The following is a 13,234-nucleotide window of genomic DNA, read 5'->3' as shown; positions in this document are numbered from 1 at the left end:
GTCCTTCTCTAAAGAATGTGGGTGGGGCTGAAAGTTTCAAATTCTTTTTTTCTCCTAAAGGATGTATTATTATTACTATTATTATTATTAGAGAGACAGAGGGAGGGAGAGAGTGAGCAAGCGAGCATGCGAGTGAATGGGGGGAGGGGCAGAGGGAAAAGGAGAGGGACAGAATCTCAGGAAGGCTCCTTGCTGAGTGAAGAGCTTGATGCAGGGCCCAATGTGGGCTCATCCCACAACCCCAAAATTATGACCTGAGCAGAAATCAAGATTTGGCTGCTCAAATGACTGAACCACCCAGGGACCCCAGAAATTTCCAAGCTCCTAATCATGGCTTGGTCTTCTGGTTATCAGCCCCCATCCTAAAACTATCCAGGAGCCCATTAAGAGTTGCCTCATTTGAACAATAGAAATGAAGGGGAAATCAAGACATTCTCAGATAAAGGAAAACTGAGAGAATTATTTGTCATTAATAGACTTACTGTAAAAGAATGCATCTCCTTTTTTTTTTTTTTTTTTTTTTTTTTTTTTAAATCACCCAGGAAATTCCAAAAGATTTAGGAGCTCTGTGTCAGGAACTGAAGTAAAAATTGAAGTATTAAGAAAAAATGTTGCTCCTAACATCCATATCTCTTAGGAAATTACAAGGTTTTTAGGAGCTCTGTGACAGGAACAAGGGGCAGAGACTAAATATGTATTTCCTGTAATATCACACTTGCCTATATGGTGTTATCTGAAGTTCATATGCTGATAATGAAGGTTATAGATATGAGGTAAGGAGGAAAAAAGAAAATGATGATAGTTTGGGTTAAGCACCATAGAATACATTAAAAAGGGAAAAATAAAAGAAAGCTGGGTACCCTCTTATGGTTCCAAATCATAAATTTTTGGTTACAAAAATCTGTAGAGTTTATCCCCTTGTGCTCCCTCACACTCACCCCACCCCACCCACAATTTCTTACCTTCAGAGAGGCAAGGACAAAATCCAGATTCACATAGCTCATGAATGGTGAAAGTTTATTCAAACTTAGATCTGTCTCCAAAGTTTATTCTAAAGGTCTACATAGGTTAAGGAACTGAGAGTTTGGTATTAATTACATGGCTCCCTTAGAGGTGAACATGGCAGAATTTAAGAATAAGGGGCACCTGGGAGGCTCAGTGGGTTAAAGCCTCTGCCTTCGGCTAAGGTCATGATCCCAGGGTCCTGGGATCCAGCCCCACATCAGGCTCTCTGCTCAGTGGTGAGCCTGCTTCTCCCCTCTTACTCTGCCTGCCTCTCTGCCTACTTGTGATCTCTCTCTGTCAAATAAATAAATAAAATCTTAAAAAAAAAAAAAAGAAAAGTAAATGAAACAAGATGGGATTGGGAGGGAGACAAACCATAAGTGACTCTTAATTTCACAAAACCAACTGAGGGTTGCTGGGGGGAGGGGGGTTGGGAGAAGGGGGGTGGAGTTATGGACATTGGGGAGGGTATGTGCTTTGATGAGTGCTGTGAAGTGTGTAAACCCGGTGATTCACAGACCTGTACCCCTGGGGATAAAAATATATGTTTATAAAAAATTAAAAATTAAAAATTAAAAAAAAAAGAAGAAGAAAAAGATGTTGGTGTAGATATGAGCTTTAGGGAAGATGGAGAAGAAGAAAAAAAGTCAGAGGATATTTTTGCTAATCTGTATTGCCATTTGCTGATTTTTCTGTGCCAAGGATTTATTTTCTTTATAAAGAAAAGAATACCTACATTATTTTTTGTTAGGATTTTTGTAAGGAGAATGCAGGAAAAAACTGTAAAGCATTTAAGGTAGTGTACAAATACTCTTATATGTTCAAATTTAATACTACTTAATATCCTGAACATAATTGCTTATAACTTTTCTGTTCAATGAAAGGAAGTCAAATTAGAAACATAGCAAATGAGTATTTTCTAATAATTCGAACTCCTTAAAGTGGAACTGGAAAAAAATACTCACATTCACTTTTGTATGCATTAAACCCCTGGAAGAATAAACAGGACATTTATAATGTTGGTTCTTTGTTGCAGAGTGGGGTACAGTGGGGCTGCTGGTCTAGCTTAGCTTTGTTGTTGAACTGGGCAGATGGGTTGGAGGGAGACTTTTGCTTATACTATTTTATAGTTTAAAAAATCTGATCCCTGTGAATATATTGATTATCTAATTTTATAAAAGAACAAAAAAGGTAGAATTGGCATTCTTAAGAATTTACCCATACCCTTTTCCAGGAGTGTTTGGGTTGAGAGTGCCTGCCCATTAACCAGGGAAGTTGTAGAGAGCTATTCCTTCCATGAATGAAAAGCAGAATTTGATGGCCTCTATTGTCCCTGTGGTATGATTCCTGAAATTTGAGTGGATTCTCTATTCTCCCAGGCTTTATTCATGAAATATACACTAAGCACATGCTATAGTGAGTTTGTTTATGTAGTGAAATCCAACAAATACTGCTTCTAATTGCATGCTTTGTCTACTTTTTATATTGGCTAGATCACGGTTGTCAACTAAGAAGGCTTTGCATTAAAGGAGAGATTCTGCTACACCTAAAATCACAGAACTAACATTGAAAACATTGTCCTGTCAATACCTAAGTGCCGATGTAGCCCCTTGATTGATGGGAGCAGAATGACCTATTGACCCACATTGGCATTATCCAAGGGCCAACATTATCAGTCAGTTCTCCTTTCATAAAGGAGACAGGGTGCCCAATATCATTTATTTATAGAAAGAAACTGCACTGGGCTCCTTATCTTTCTTAGTTTGACTTTTGTTCTGACTTGTGAACCCTGTTTTGGATTCTAGTGTTGTTGACCTCTCATCTGCTGGCCCTGACATGAACTATGCTCTGTGGTTAGGTTTAAATATTTGCTTTGTCTCTGTTTAGAATTATACTTTCTTTCCTCTTCAATCTCTGATGGGCCTTGAAAATTTCTTTTCAACTTTCCAAAGAGAACCCTTTTTAAAATCACTGTTATCATGGAGTTGCCTCTATAATTATTTTGGCATTAAATTTCATTCTCTGTACAACAGTAGAATTACCACATGATGTAAAGGGGCCCCTTGTTATTGTCATCTGGTCAACCCAGTATTGTTGTGGAATCTTGTGACCTTTTACAATGTGTCATAATTGTAACGAACTTTTATTTGTGTGTTATTTTATTGAGCACAGTTCATCAAGGTTGATAAAATAAAGTACAAATATGCAGAAGCACTGTGGATTTCCTTTCCTCAAATCAATTTTCCTTTCTCTCAGTTAAGTCTGGAAAATGAATATTACTAAGACGAAACTGTAAAAAATTTACCAATATTGACATCATCTGACTAGTGAGTGGGTAGTAAGGGACTCACCTTTTAGAAGCAAATGGATCCTTTCAGGTAACTTCAGCACCAAACAGTATGCCAGAGGTGTTCACTCTTACATGAGTTAGGCAATTTATGATCAGATTTCCCTCAACTTCAAAAGTTGCAAGTACTGCTAGATAACTGTCCGATCAAGCTCATTTCATGCAATATTGAATAGAATCCAAGTTAGCCTTCAGTCAGTTGGCTTCCACAGGAGACACCTTTCTATAATGACTCAGAATTGAGAAATTTTTATCAGCTACTCTTAAGAGAGGAATGTTGTGAAATTGGAATACATTTTAATATTAAGAGTCTGCTTTTACAACTACAGATTTCCCCAGGGACAGACTTTTTATTCCCAATTGATTACTTGGTGCTGCATCACTAGGCAAAAATTCCCCAGAGTTCAGTTACCTCTTGGTCACATTTAGTTTGATAAGAATATTTAACTGAGGAGTGTACCAAATATTTGCCATGCCTTGTTCCTTAAAACTTAGGTTATATTAAAATAATTAAAATAATTGTAAGATACTTTTTGCTTTGGATTTTTGTAGGCTTGTAAGCATCAGATTTATAAGCACTAAAACAGAAAAATATATAAAAAATAAATACATTAAAAAATTTTTATCACTAAAAAGGTAAGACATTAATATAATTGTCATATACCTCAATACCTATTTATTTCAGTTAAAATAAGGAGAATAACTTTCACAGTTGACTTCTGATTTTAGAGAAACAATAGGCTAGTCATAAAAATTTTAGGCCTTGACTGACAATTCTATCATTTTATTTTAGCATTCACTGTTGCAAAAAGTACTGCTGAAACTACCTGATTTTAACTGTTTTGAAAGACACTTTCTCAGAAACTTTGGAATTCCTATTTTCTGCCCCATTAGCACTCTGTTCTTTTGGGATTTCAGTTAAAAGTAGTTAAGACTTTCTCACTATAATATCTCCTATATTACTTACCATCTTTTCTGTATTTTCTTTACTTTTATCTCTCCATGCTTCACTTTGATGATTTTATTCAAATTTTGCTTTCAGTTCACTATTTCTGTCCTCAGCTGTGCATAATTTAATTTTAGAGTCATCCACTGACTTTCTAATATCAGTTGTATTCTTCATGTCCAGAATTTCCATTTGATTTTATTTTATAGCCTATATTTTTTGTCATATTTCTTCATATTTTTTGTCTTTTTTGACATATTAATAAAGGCTTAAAGTCTGTGTATCAGTTTTCATCATCTGAATCTCCCAAATCTGTTTTCTCTTATTTCTTTTGGTTTTTAATTACATTGTCTTGTTACTTTTGATGTGCTGAACAATGTATTATGAAAACTATAAAATTAATTTGAAGCATATGGGAGTGCTATCTCTGGCCTTACTAACTGCATTTTTTTTTTCTTGTCAAGAGTGTAGGAGCATTAGCTATCCCAGAACAACTCATTCTAATTATAGAAATTAATATGATATGAAGTTGTGTTTTAGTCCCTGCAAAGGTTGAACTATTTCTGGTTTATCCTTCTTCCTAGACTCAACCCTTTGGGATTATAACCCAAAGTGTAGAGTGTTTCACCAGAGAAAGTTTGTTCCCCTATCATATAAAGTTTCCAGAATGTCAGTTCAGCATCTCAGTGTCTTTTCTAAAAGAAGCAGAAGTCTTCAGAAAAAGTGGCCTTGAATGCAGGGATTTCTTCTCTGGGTTCCGTTCTCTTCCATGATCAGTTTGTATTTATAGACAATGTTGATGAACTAAAAATCAAATTGTATCTTCTTAAGCCTTAGTCATATTATTCCACATCCCTCCTCCTCAAGAAACTTATGATGAAACCTTAAAAATCCATTTTGGGTCTGTGTCATTCTTTGACCACATAATTACCTTGCCTCAGCAGATGTACAGAATCTATACATGGACCCTTTCTTGATTTTATTGATATTTATCAGAATAAATACTTGAAGGAAGTTTCTGCCAAGGGATAGGAATATTTTAAAAAATTTGTGAGAGAAGAAAGTTTGGTTTTATTGATTTTTATTTATTCAGTCTACATAATTGGTGGCATTAATAATTTGATCGTCAATTTGCCTTGTTTTGGATAAACTAATGTATGTCACAGAAGTGGACATATTTGGTAAACTTTTGACTTTTTGACATGAAGAAAAATAACAAAGTGCTAAAAAGAGGCTAGATAGAGATTCGTAGACTCTGGATTCAAGAACTTGCTTGGTTACTCATTATTTATGTCGCCTTGGGAAAATCACTTACTCTCTTCAGTTTTCTCATTTATAAAATATAGAGAATAAACTTGAGTCAAAATTTTTCCTCACAGTATAATCCTTTTTTTCCCAAGGGAAACTTACATAGAAAGTCAAAATTAGAAAAACAAACAAACCCAAAAAACCACAGCTAAATTGGATGTGACATTGTGTTTAGTGTGTGTGTGTGTGTGTCCTGGGTTACAGCAGGTGCAGATTTGCCCTGCCTTTGCTTTTGGGGTGGTTCCAGGATTCTGTGGAGTAAATAATCATGATGTCTGTTCTAGGTCTTCAGAACACAATTCTAAGAGTGATGTTACATTCATTGCAGGACACTGGAGAGAACAGAGATTGAAGGTTATTTGAAGGTCAGAGCATTCCTTGAAAGGAAATATTTCCAAGTGATTTCTGCTGATGCTCTTTTCATGAACCTGTTACTATTTCTGGCAACAACTCAGCAATGAGGTTGGAAGTGCCTGCCATAGAACTTGAAAAGAGAGAAGAGATTCACACTGAGGATCAATAGGAAGAGATTCACACTGAGGATCAATAGGAAGGGGATAAGGATTCCGTGAAGGATATTTTCCAAGATGACTTTTCCAGAGAGTAATTTAAAGTGTTTTCCTTTCTTTTAATTCAGGACCGATATTCCTAAAGACATGAGGCTGGTGATGTATTTCTAGAAGAAGCATCATAAGCAAGTCATTGTTTTTGCCTGCTTGACCTTTACCATCCTGATGCCAGCAATTACCCTGTTTACTGCTATCTAAAAAGAAAAATGCTGTGTGGAAGGTCTTGTCTACTGTTATTGGAACATTTGGAGAAGTCATGGAAGAAAAATAAAAGTTGATTAATGTGATCAGGAGAGAGCAAATGGAGAGAACTTCAATAGCAAATTTTTTTCTTAACATACTAGGTAGTTTTGACCTAAGTCTGTTTGTTAGGTTATGTTGAATTAGTGGGTGGCAAGCAACACCAAAAGATGGTAAGTACTGTGGTTACAACTAAAGAGGGTGGTACTAAGCCTGCTGGTGGTGACAGATTTCTTTGACTTGGGTAGATTTCAGAAGATTGAAATACAGGATGACTGGTTTCTCTCAAGCAAGCTTTTTCTAGACTATCTGAAATAGATTGATTGAGTGTTGCTGAATGATTAATAATCTCAGAGTGATCTAGAAATGGAAAGAAAAACTATAAATTTTTGACATCTAAATACTGGGTCAGAACTAGATATAAGTGAAAAAAAGGGTATAGCTTGTTGTATACTCTCCTCTTTTGTCTTATGTTAAGGAAATAAACTATATGTTTGAAGTGGGTCCAGCTATGGTCTGTAAACATACACAAAATTTTATAGCTTTTCAGCAGGTTAAGAGGGATTTCTTTAATACATCTATCCATCTATCTATCTATCTATCTATCTAATCACCTACCTATTTTCCCACAAATCTATCCAATCTGAAAACTGGAAGAATGTGTAGTTTTTCTTTGTAACTTTCTTGACCAGGTGATGCTAATACTGCAAAGTATCTCCTTCCTAGCAGACTATGACCTCATTGTGACCTGGCACTCAATTTATTGAAACACCTTGATCATTATTTTTAAAGCCTTTTAGGGAAAGAAAAGTGAAGATATAAAACTGGTTTTGTCTTTGTTTTTGCCTTAAAAAAAAAAAAAAAGATTTATTTGTGTTCAGGGAAGGGGAAAAGGGAGAGGGAGAGAGAATCTCAGACAGACTCCCTACTGAGCATGGAGCCAGACGCAGGGCTCAGTGTCATGATCCCAAGATCATGACCTGAGCTGAAAGTAAGAGTCAGGTGTTTAACTGACTGAGCCACCCACGTGCCCCTGTTTTTGTTTTTTGTAAGGAGGATAACTTTCTCTTTTGCTAACCTAATAGGGAATTTAACTTTCATGTATATTCCAAGCTTAATTCTTGGAATAGAACTCACCTACAGTGTCCCTGTGGTTGGAATTTTAAACCTGCTATCATGAGCATAGCAATTTATCTCTGTGGCTGGATGGGGCTTAGGAAAAGAGGCACACAGAAGGGATTTGACAAATTTAAAATTGGCTTTTAGTTTGTATGTTGAAAGAATTCTAAGAGCAAGAAATTACGCCTTGAAAAGAGTTAGGAAATAACTGTTCAAAGCTTTTTACCAGTATATTTTTCACAACGATCTGTAATTTTGAAAGATGACTACAGTCGAGTGACCTTTTTGTAGACTGGAGAATTGAAATAGTCCAGCCCCTCTGTTTAATAGATCACCAAGCTCATCAGTATGTTGAGGAATGACAAAATTATCCCATGCCCAAAAGTAATTAGGGACTGAAGTGATTTTTGTAGTGAAGCCCAAATTAAAATTTAGCTATAATTTTCATGAAATTCATTGGTTGATGTAGTATTGTCCCTTTCATTGCTGAAGCCAGTAAGCTGTAAGAATATGATAATGCAATATTGAGAAGGAATTTTGATTCTATTCACTTCTTTATTTGGCTGCCTAATGATTCTGTAAAAGAAGATAATAGAAGTGGATACCTCATTTTATGCATTTCGAAAAGTACTTGATAATGTACTTCAAAAATATATTAAATACATTTTAAATGCACTTTGGAAAATATTTATTTATAAGACTCTGTTAATATTTTGTAAATTAAATATTTCAGACTCATGCTTACTATATTTGTAAGTTCAAGTCTTTTCTATTTCTTAAACTTAAATTTGGACATATCTGCCTCTTGAAGTGAGGGTAGATGGGAAGGAAATATTAGGTAAAAGAAAGATAAGAAGATGGCTAACGGGGGAAGAAAGTAAAACCCTATCTGGAAGCAGAATTCTTCATTGTAGGTGTTTGGGAAAAAGGAAAAGCAGAACTCACAATGCACCTGATGAAGGTGAGCAATCTTTAAGAAAGAGAGCAAACAACACTGTTAAGACAAAACCTTTTCTGTTGTGTACTAGGGAGTGTGAGATTACTGTGTCTATCTGGTGAGTCAGGTTTATCAGGGACTATCCTTGTAGGTGTAAGCAAAACAAGCCCACTTGTAATACACAATTAACATCTCCCTTCTACTGCCACAACCAGTCATGAATGATCCAATTTTGAGTAACAGTGTTTATCTTGAAAGAGCTCACAACACTTCACAGACACGTTCTCTCTTTCTTTAGATCTCTCGTGCTTCCAGACAAGCCCACACTGCATCTCCACCTCCTCAGCTCACAAGGAAGTTGTGGACGGACAGACTCAGTGTACGAAGCTGCCCAGCCCTGCCAAATGCTGGGTTTGGAGCTAGCAGGAGGTGCTTTTGGGTGTTCTGTTGGGATCTCCCTCATCATTTTTTCATAGCCTCTCTGAATTTGCTCTTGCCACCTGCCCAGGTCTATGGTAAAATGCACACTTGGAAAGGTTGCAGTCAGCTCTACTTCTAAGATCAGCGAGCATGTGATACGCTTCCCCATCCTCCTTGGTCCCCTTCCTGCTCTCATTGCCTCCCTGCAAGGCGGTGAGAATGTCTACTTCACTGGAAGAAATCTTAAAGCCCAGAGAGTATTTGCTGCATCTTCTGATCATTCAATAACTGTCAAAGAAGAACTGGAGTTTCCTCTGTCCTCCTCACAACTCCTAAATGCGGAATCACTTCTCCTTATCGGTGATCAACTTTCAGTAAAGACCAGATACTATTTTTTTGAAGAGGCTAAGAAAGCATGAAATACTGACATGAACAAAGTTCCGAAGTCTAATTAGTTGAGTTATAACCCAGCCCTTGCTGGCTGATTGGCTTTGTCCTGTAGTTGCCTAATGTATAAAGTAAGATGATGAAGCCTAGCTCGTGGGAGAGCATTGCAAGAATGATGAATAGTGGAAGTGTTCTGTAGGCCACAAAGATTCACAAAATTGTTATAGTTACTTGGATTTTTTATTTTAAGGATGCATGCTTTCATAAAAATCCAGAAAATTTAGCAATTTCTCGTAAAATTAGATGGCGGGAAAGTTGAGCACTTTATACCATTTGACTTTGGAGCAGGCAAAGGCAGAAGGAAAATGGAAAAAAATTCTGATTCGCCCTACTATGTCTTTTAGGTGATTGCAGGGGGCACCATCAAAAGTTTACACTATAGAAAAACGCTAGTTTACTAGCAGCTTCTGTTTCTCTTGCTGCACCTTATTCTAGCATGGATCTGAGGAAGTTAAAAGCAGTGATAACATTAAAGGTCAGATGAATTATTACTATAGTGTTCAGGCCAAATTTCTGATAGAGTTTTCCAAAAATGTATAAAGAATCATTCTTAAGAGCCTGTCTCAATGAATTGTTCTTTATTTGCCATGCGGAACTTTGTAAATATTTAACTTCCTTCAGAGGTTGGAATGTAAAATTTGATTTATTATTTCTAATGATTGGAAAGAGGCTTGGTATCTGCAAACAAAAGGTATGAGTTGAAAGAGAATGCATAATACAATGCATTTCTTTATTAGTGCAGAACACATTCTTTATAAGCTGGCAGAACAGCATCTGAAAAGAAAAAGTGAGTGATTCTCAAGACGATTTGTCCCTTAGTAAGCTCAAGAGGTGGTATTTAAAGTAGAAATAACTTTTCATTGAGTGCTTATTATGTGCAAGGCTCTATTCGGAGTAACCGCTTTATGTGCATGTTCTGCCGTCTGCCACAGAACACAGACTAACAGAGGATGCAAACTGGATTGTGTTGGAAATGTCACTTACCTATCTTGGTATGTTATCATGTCAATTATTTCTCATTATTTTAATGATAATTCCAAAGATCCTTGAAAAAGAAAAAGAGAGAGATGGACGCACAGATAAGAGAGAGAGAAGGATTAGAGGGGGCAGACACCGAGAGACAAGAAGGAGGAGGAGGAGGTGGAGTGGGGGAAAGAGAAGATGGAGGAGATTGAGACAGATTAGTTGTGAGATTCAGGACTTTGTGGGGAAACATGACTCATGACACATAACAAAAACACAACTTCATTATTGTCTCCCTCAGGTTTATTTCAGACATTCAATGAGCATAATTATCTCTTGCTGGTGAATCAGAACTTGGGTAGGTTCCATTAACTTTTCTGCTCTTATTAACATATCCTACCAACTCTTAAGAAACAAACCAAGTCTCAGTAAATAAATCAGAGTTGCCAAGTCTAAGATGTTAATACACAATGAGCTTGATTCAATATCAGATGTTTTCCCCTTTTCCAACTCAGGCTTTCTTCTAGTTGACAGACATGATGGAAGAGACATTGTTGGCTTCTCTCTTCCTATGCTTTGTGCTATCCTCCTCTTTAACACTTTTCTCATTCCAGTTTTTGAGCTTGTTCTTGACCCTATTAAGGTTTGGGAAGGCAGGTGGAAGAGGACAGAAAAGATCATAAACTGGCTCTTCTGGGCTGAGTACTTTTCAAATGTGATTCTCTCTCTGCTGGGCATTTTTGTGGGTTCCTCTGAGCTTCTCATTCATGGAGACCTCTCACATTTAGATTTGTTGACCCTCTCAGAGCTATCTCTACAGTGCATGTTCACTTCAACTCCCTTCAAGTGTCTTTTAGCTTCTTGTTCCTGGAATTTCTTTTCTTGTCCAGGTGTCCCTACCTTGCTGGGCCCACTCTGATGCCATGGTAGCTCTGTCTACCAAGGGACTTGACTCTTATCCACCAGAAACATTCATACATCCCTTATCCCACAAAAGTTTGAGACAAGAGCTCCACGTCAGCAGGGCCACCCTGCCACAGGTCATTCTGTCTGAGGATTGAGTCAAGTTTCAGTCTTCTGTGCCTATCAATTGCAAGGGAAAATCTAGTTGTGAAGAAGGTGCCATGGGAAGTCCATTTACTCTGCTGGAGAGACATGAGGCAGACACTTCTCTATCCTGAATAGGTGGGAGAAAGCTCAAAGCATAACTTCCTCTGAAGAAGTCTCCTTCCAAATATTTTCCCACTTTCATTCTCTCTCTCCCTTTATCCTTTTTATATTTTCAAGGTGAGTGAGGTGGATCTATAACTTGGGAAACTACTGTAACTTCTCGATGGGGAGAAACTCTGCATATGGTGAGCTGTCTCACCCTGTTTGGCATCTGATACAGATCATACTTATGGCTCAGTAGAAATCAAGTCAGGAGTAGTCCTCCTCTAACTATGTTAGTAATGACCTGCTTTGCAGTTCAAATAAGCGTGACAAGGAAATAATCAAATTAAGTAATTCTAATGGTTTTATTAATTATAATCTCAGAGTCTAATATGATTCTAGATACAAAAAAGTACCTAGCAAATGTTTGTTTGCAGAAGACAAAAAGAGGAAAGGCAGACAAGTCACCTATTATAATCTGATAAATGTACCCATATGCCAATGCCCTGCTTTCCCCCCTTTAGCTTCTGCCAGCTTTGCCCTTGATCTTGCTCTTAGTCCCAATGGTCATGTTTACTCTGCTTGTAAATGCTGTCTTTCCTTTGACTAACTGAAGCTCTGAATTTGGTCATCTATCTCTGCAAGTTCACATTTGCTATAAAACCTGGTTTTGGGGTAAGTTTTCACTACTTTGATGATGAATCTTGACTTATTTTATTTTTTAAAAATATATTTTTTTAAGATTTTATTTATTTATTTGACAGACAGAGATGACAAGTAGGCAGAGAGGCAGGCAGAGAGGAGGAAGCAGGCTCCCCGCTGAGCAGAGAGCCCGAAGCGGGGCTCGATCCAAGATCCAAGAGATCCAAGAGATCATGACCTGAGCCGAAGGCAGAGGCTTCAACCCACTGAGCCACCCAGGCACCCCTAAAAATATTTTTATGTATTTATTTGACAGAGAGGTAGAGAGGGAGCACAAGTAGGCAGAGTGGCAGGCAGAGGGGGAGGGAGAAGCAGGCTCCCCGCTGAGCAGGGAACCTGATGCGGGGCTCTATCCCAGGACCCTGGGATCATGACCTGAGCCTTAGGCAGATGCTTACCTGACTGAGCCACCCAAGTGTCCTTACCTATTTTATTTTTTATTAACTTACCAATTATTGAGAATCTACTATAAGTCAGGCATTAGGTAGGCACTGAGAATACAAAACTTAAAAGGATATAGTCTTCATATATTAACACAATAACTGATGTACATACAGTCACTAAGTGCTTTAGGGGAATTATGTCATTTAATACTTATAACAACCATGAGCTAGATGTTGTTATTCTCATTTCCATTTTACAGATGACAAAACAAAACACAAGAAGGCTAAATAAATTGTTCAGGCTCCCCTAAGAGTAGGATGGGTCTGGAAGTCTCATTTTTTTTTTTTTTTTTCCCAAGCAGGCTCCTAAACCCAGCATGCAGCCCACCATGGGGCTTGAACTCATGACTCCGAGATCAAGACCTGAGCTATGATCAAGGGTCAGACACTTAACCACCTGAGCCATCCAAAAATGTGGTAGTCTTATTTTTAACCAATATGGTATGCAACTTCCTTCATCTACTTGGTTCTGCCTGATGTATTGAATAACTTCTGTCTGCTTCTGCTGTTGAGTTAGTGCATTAGTACTGTGGTAGGAGTTGGGCTGGTGATGGTAATGAAGCTTCTTTTTTTTTTTTTTTTTTTTTTAAGATTTTGTTTATTTATTTATTTGACAGACAGAGATCACAAGTAGGC

At 37.3% G+C, this 13,234-nt stretch overlaps 1 long non-coding RNA gene across 2 annotated transcripts in view; it reads left to right on the top strand.

Annotated features, from left to right (window-relative positions):
- Positions 1-12,053: 12,053 nt before the first annotated feature.
- LOC132002216 (uncharacterized) overlaps positions 12,054-13,234 on the top strand; it is a 32,409-nt gene continuing 31,228 nt past the window's right edge. For both annotated transcript variants that reach the window (XR_009399775.1, XR_009399776.1), the window contains exons 1-2: positions 12,054-12,128; positions 12,901-13,039. This is a non-coding gene — a long non-coding RNA (uncharacterized LOC132002216). The remainder of the gene's footprint in view (positions 12,129-12,900; positions 13,040-13,234) is intronic.

This window comes from Mustela nigripes, chromosome 14, assembly GCF_022355385.1.
Source record: "Mustela nigripes isolate SB6536 chromosome 14, MUSNIG.SB6536, whole genome shotgun sequence".
Taxonomy (NCBI): Eukaryota; Metazoa; Chordata; class Mammalia; order Carnivora; family Mustelidae; genus Mustela; species Mustela nigripes.
This window is presented reverse-complemented; position numbering and strand designations above follow the sequence as displayed.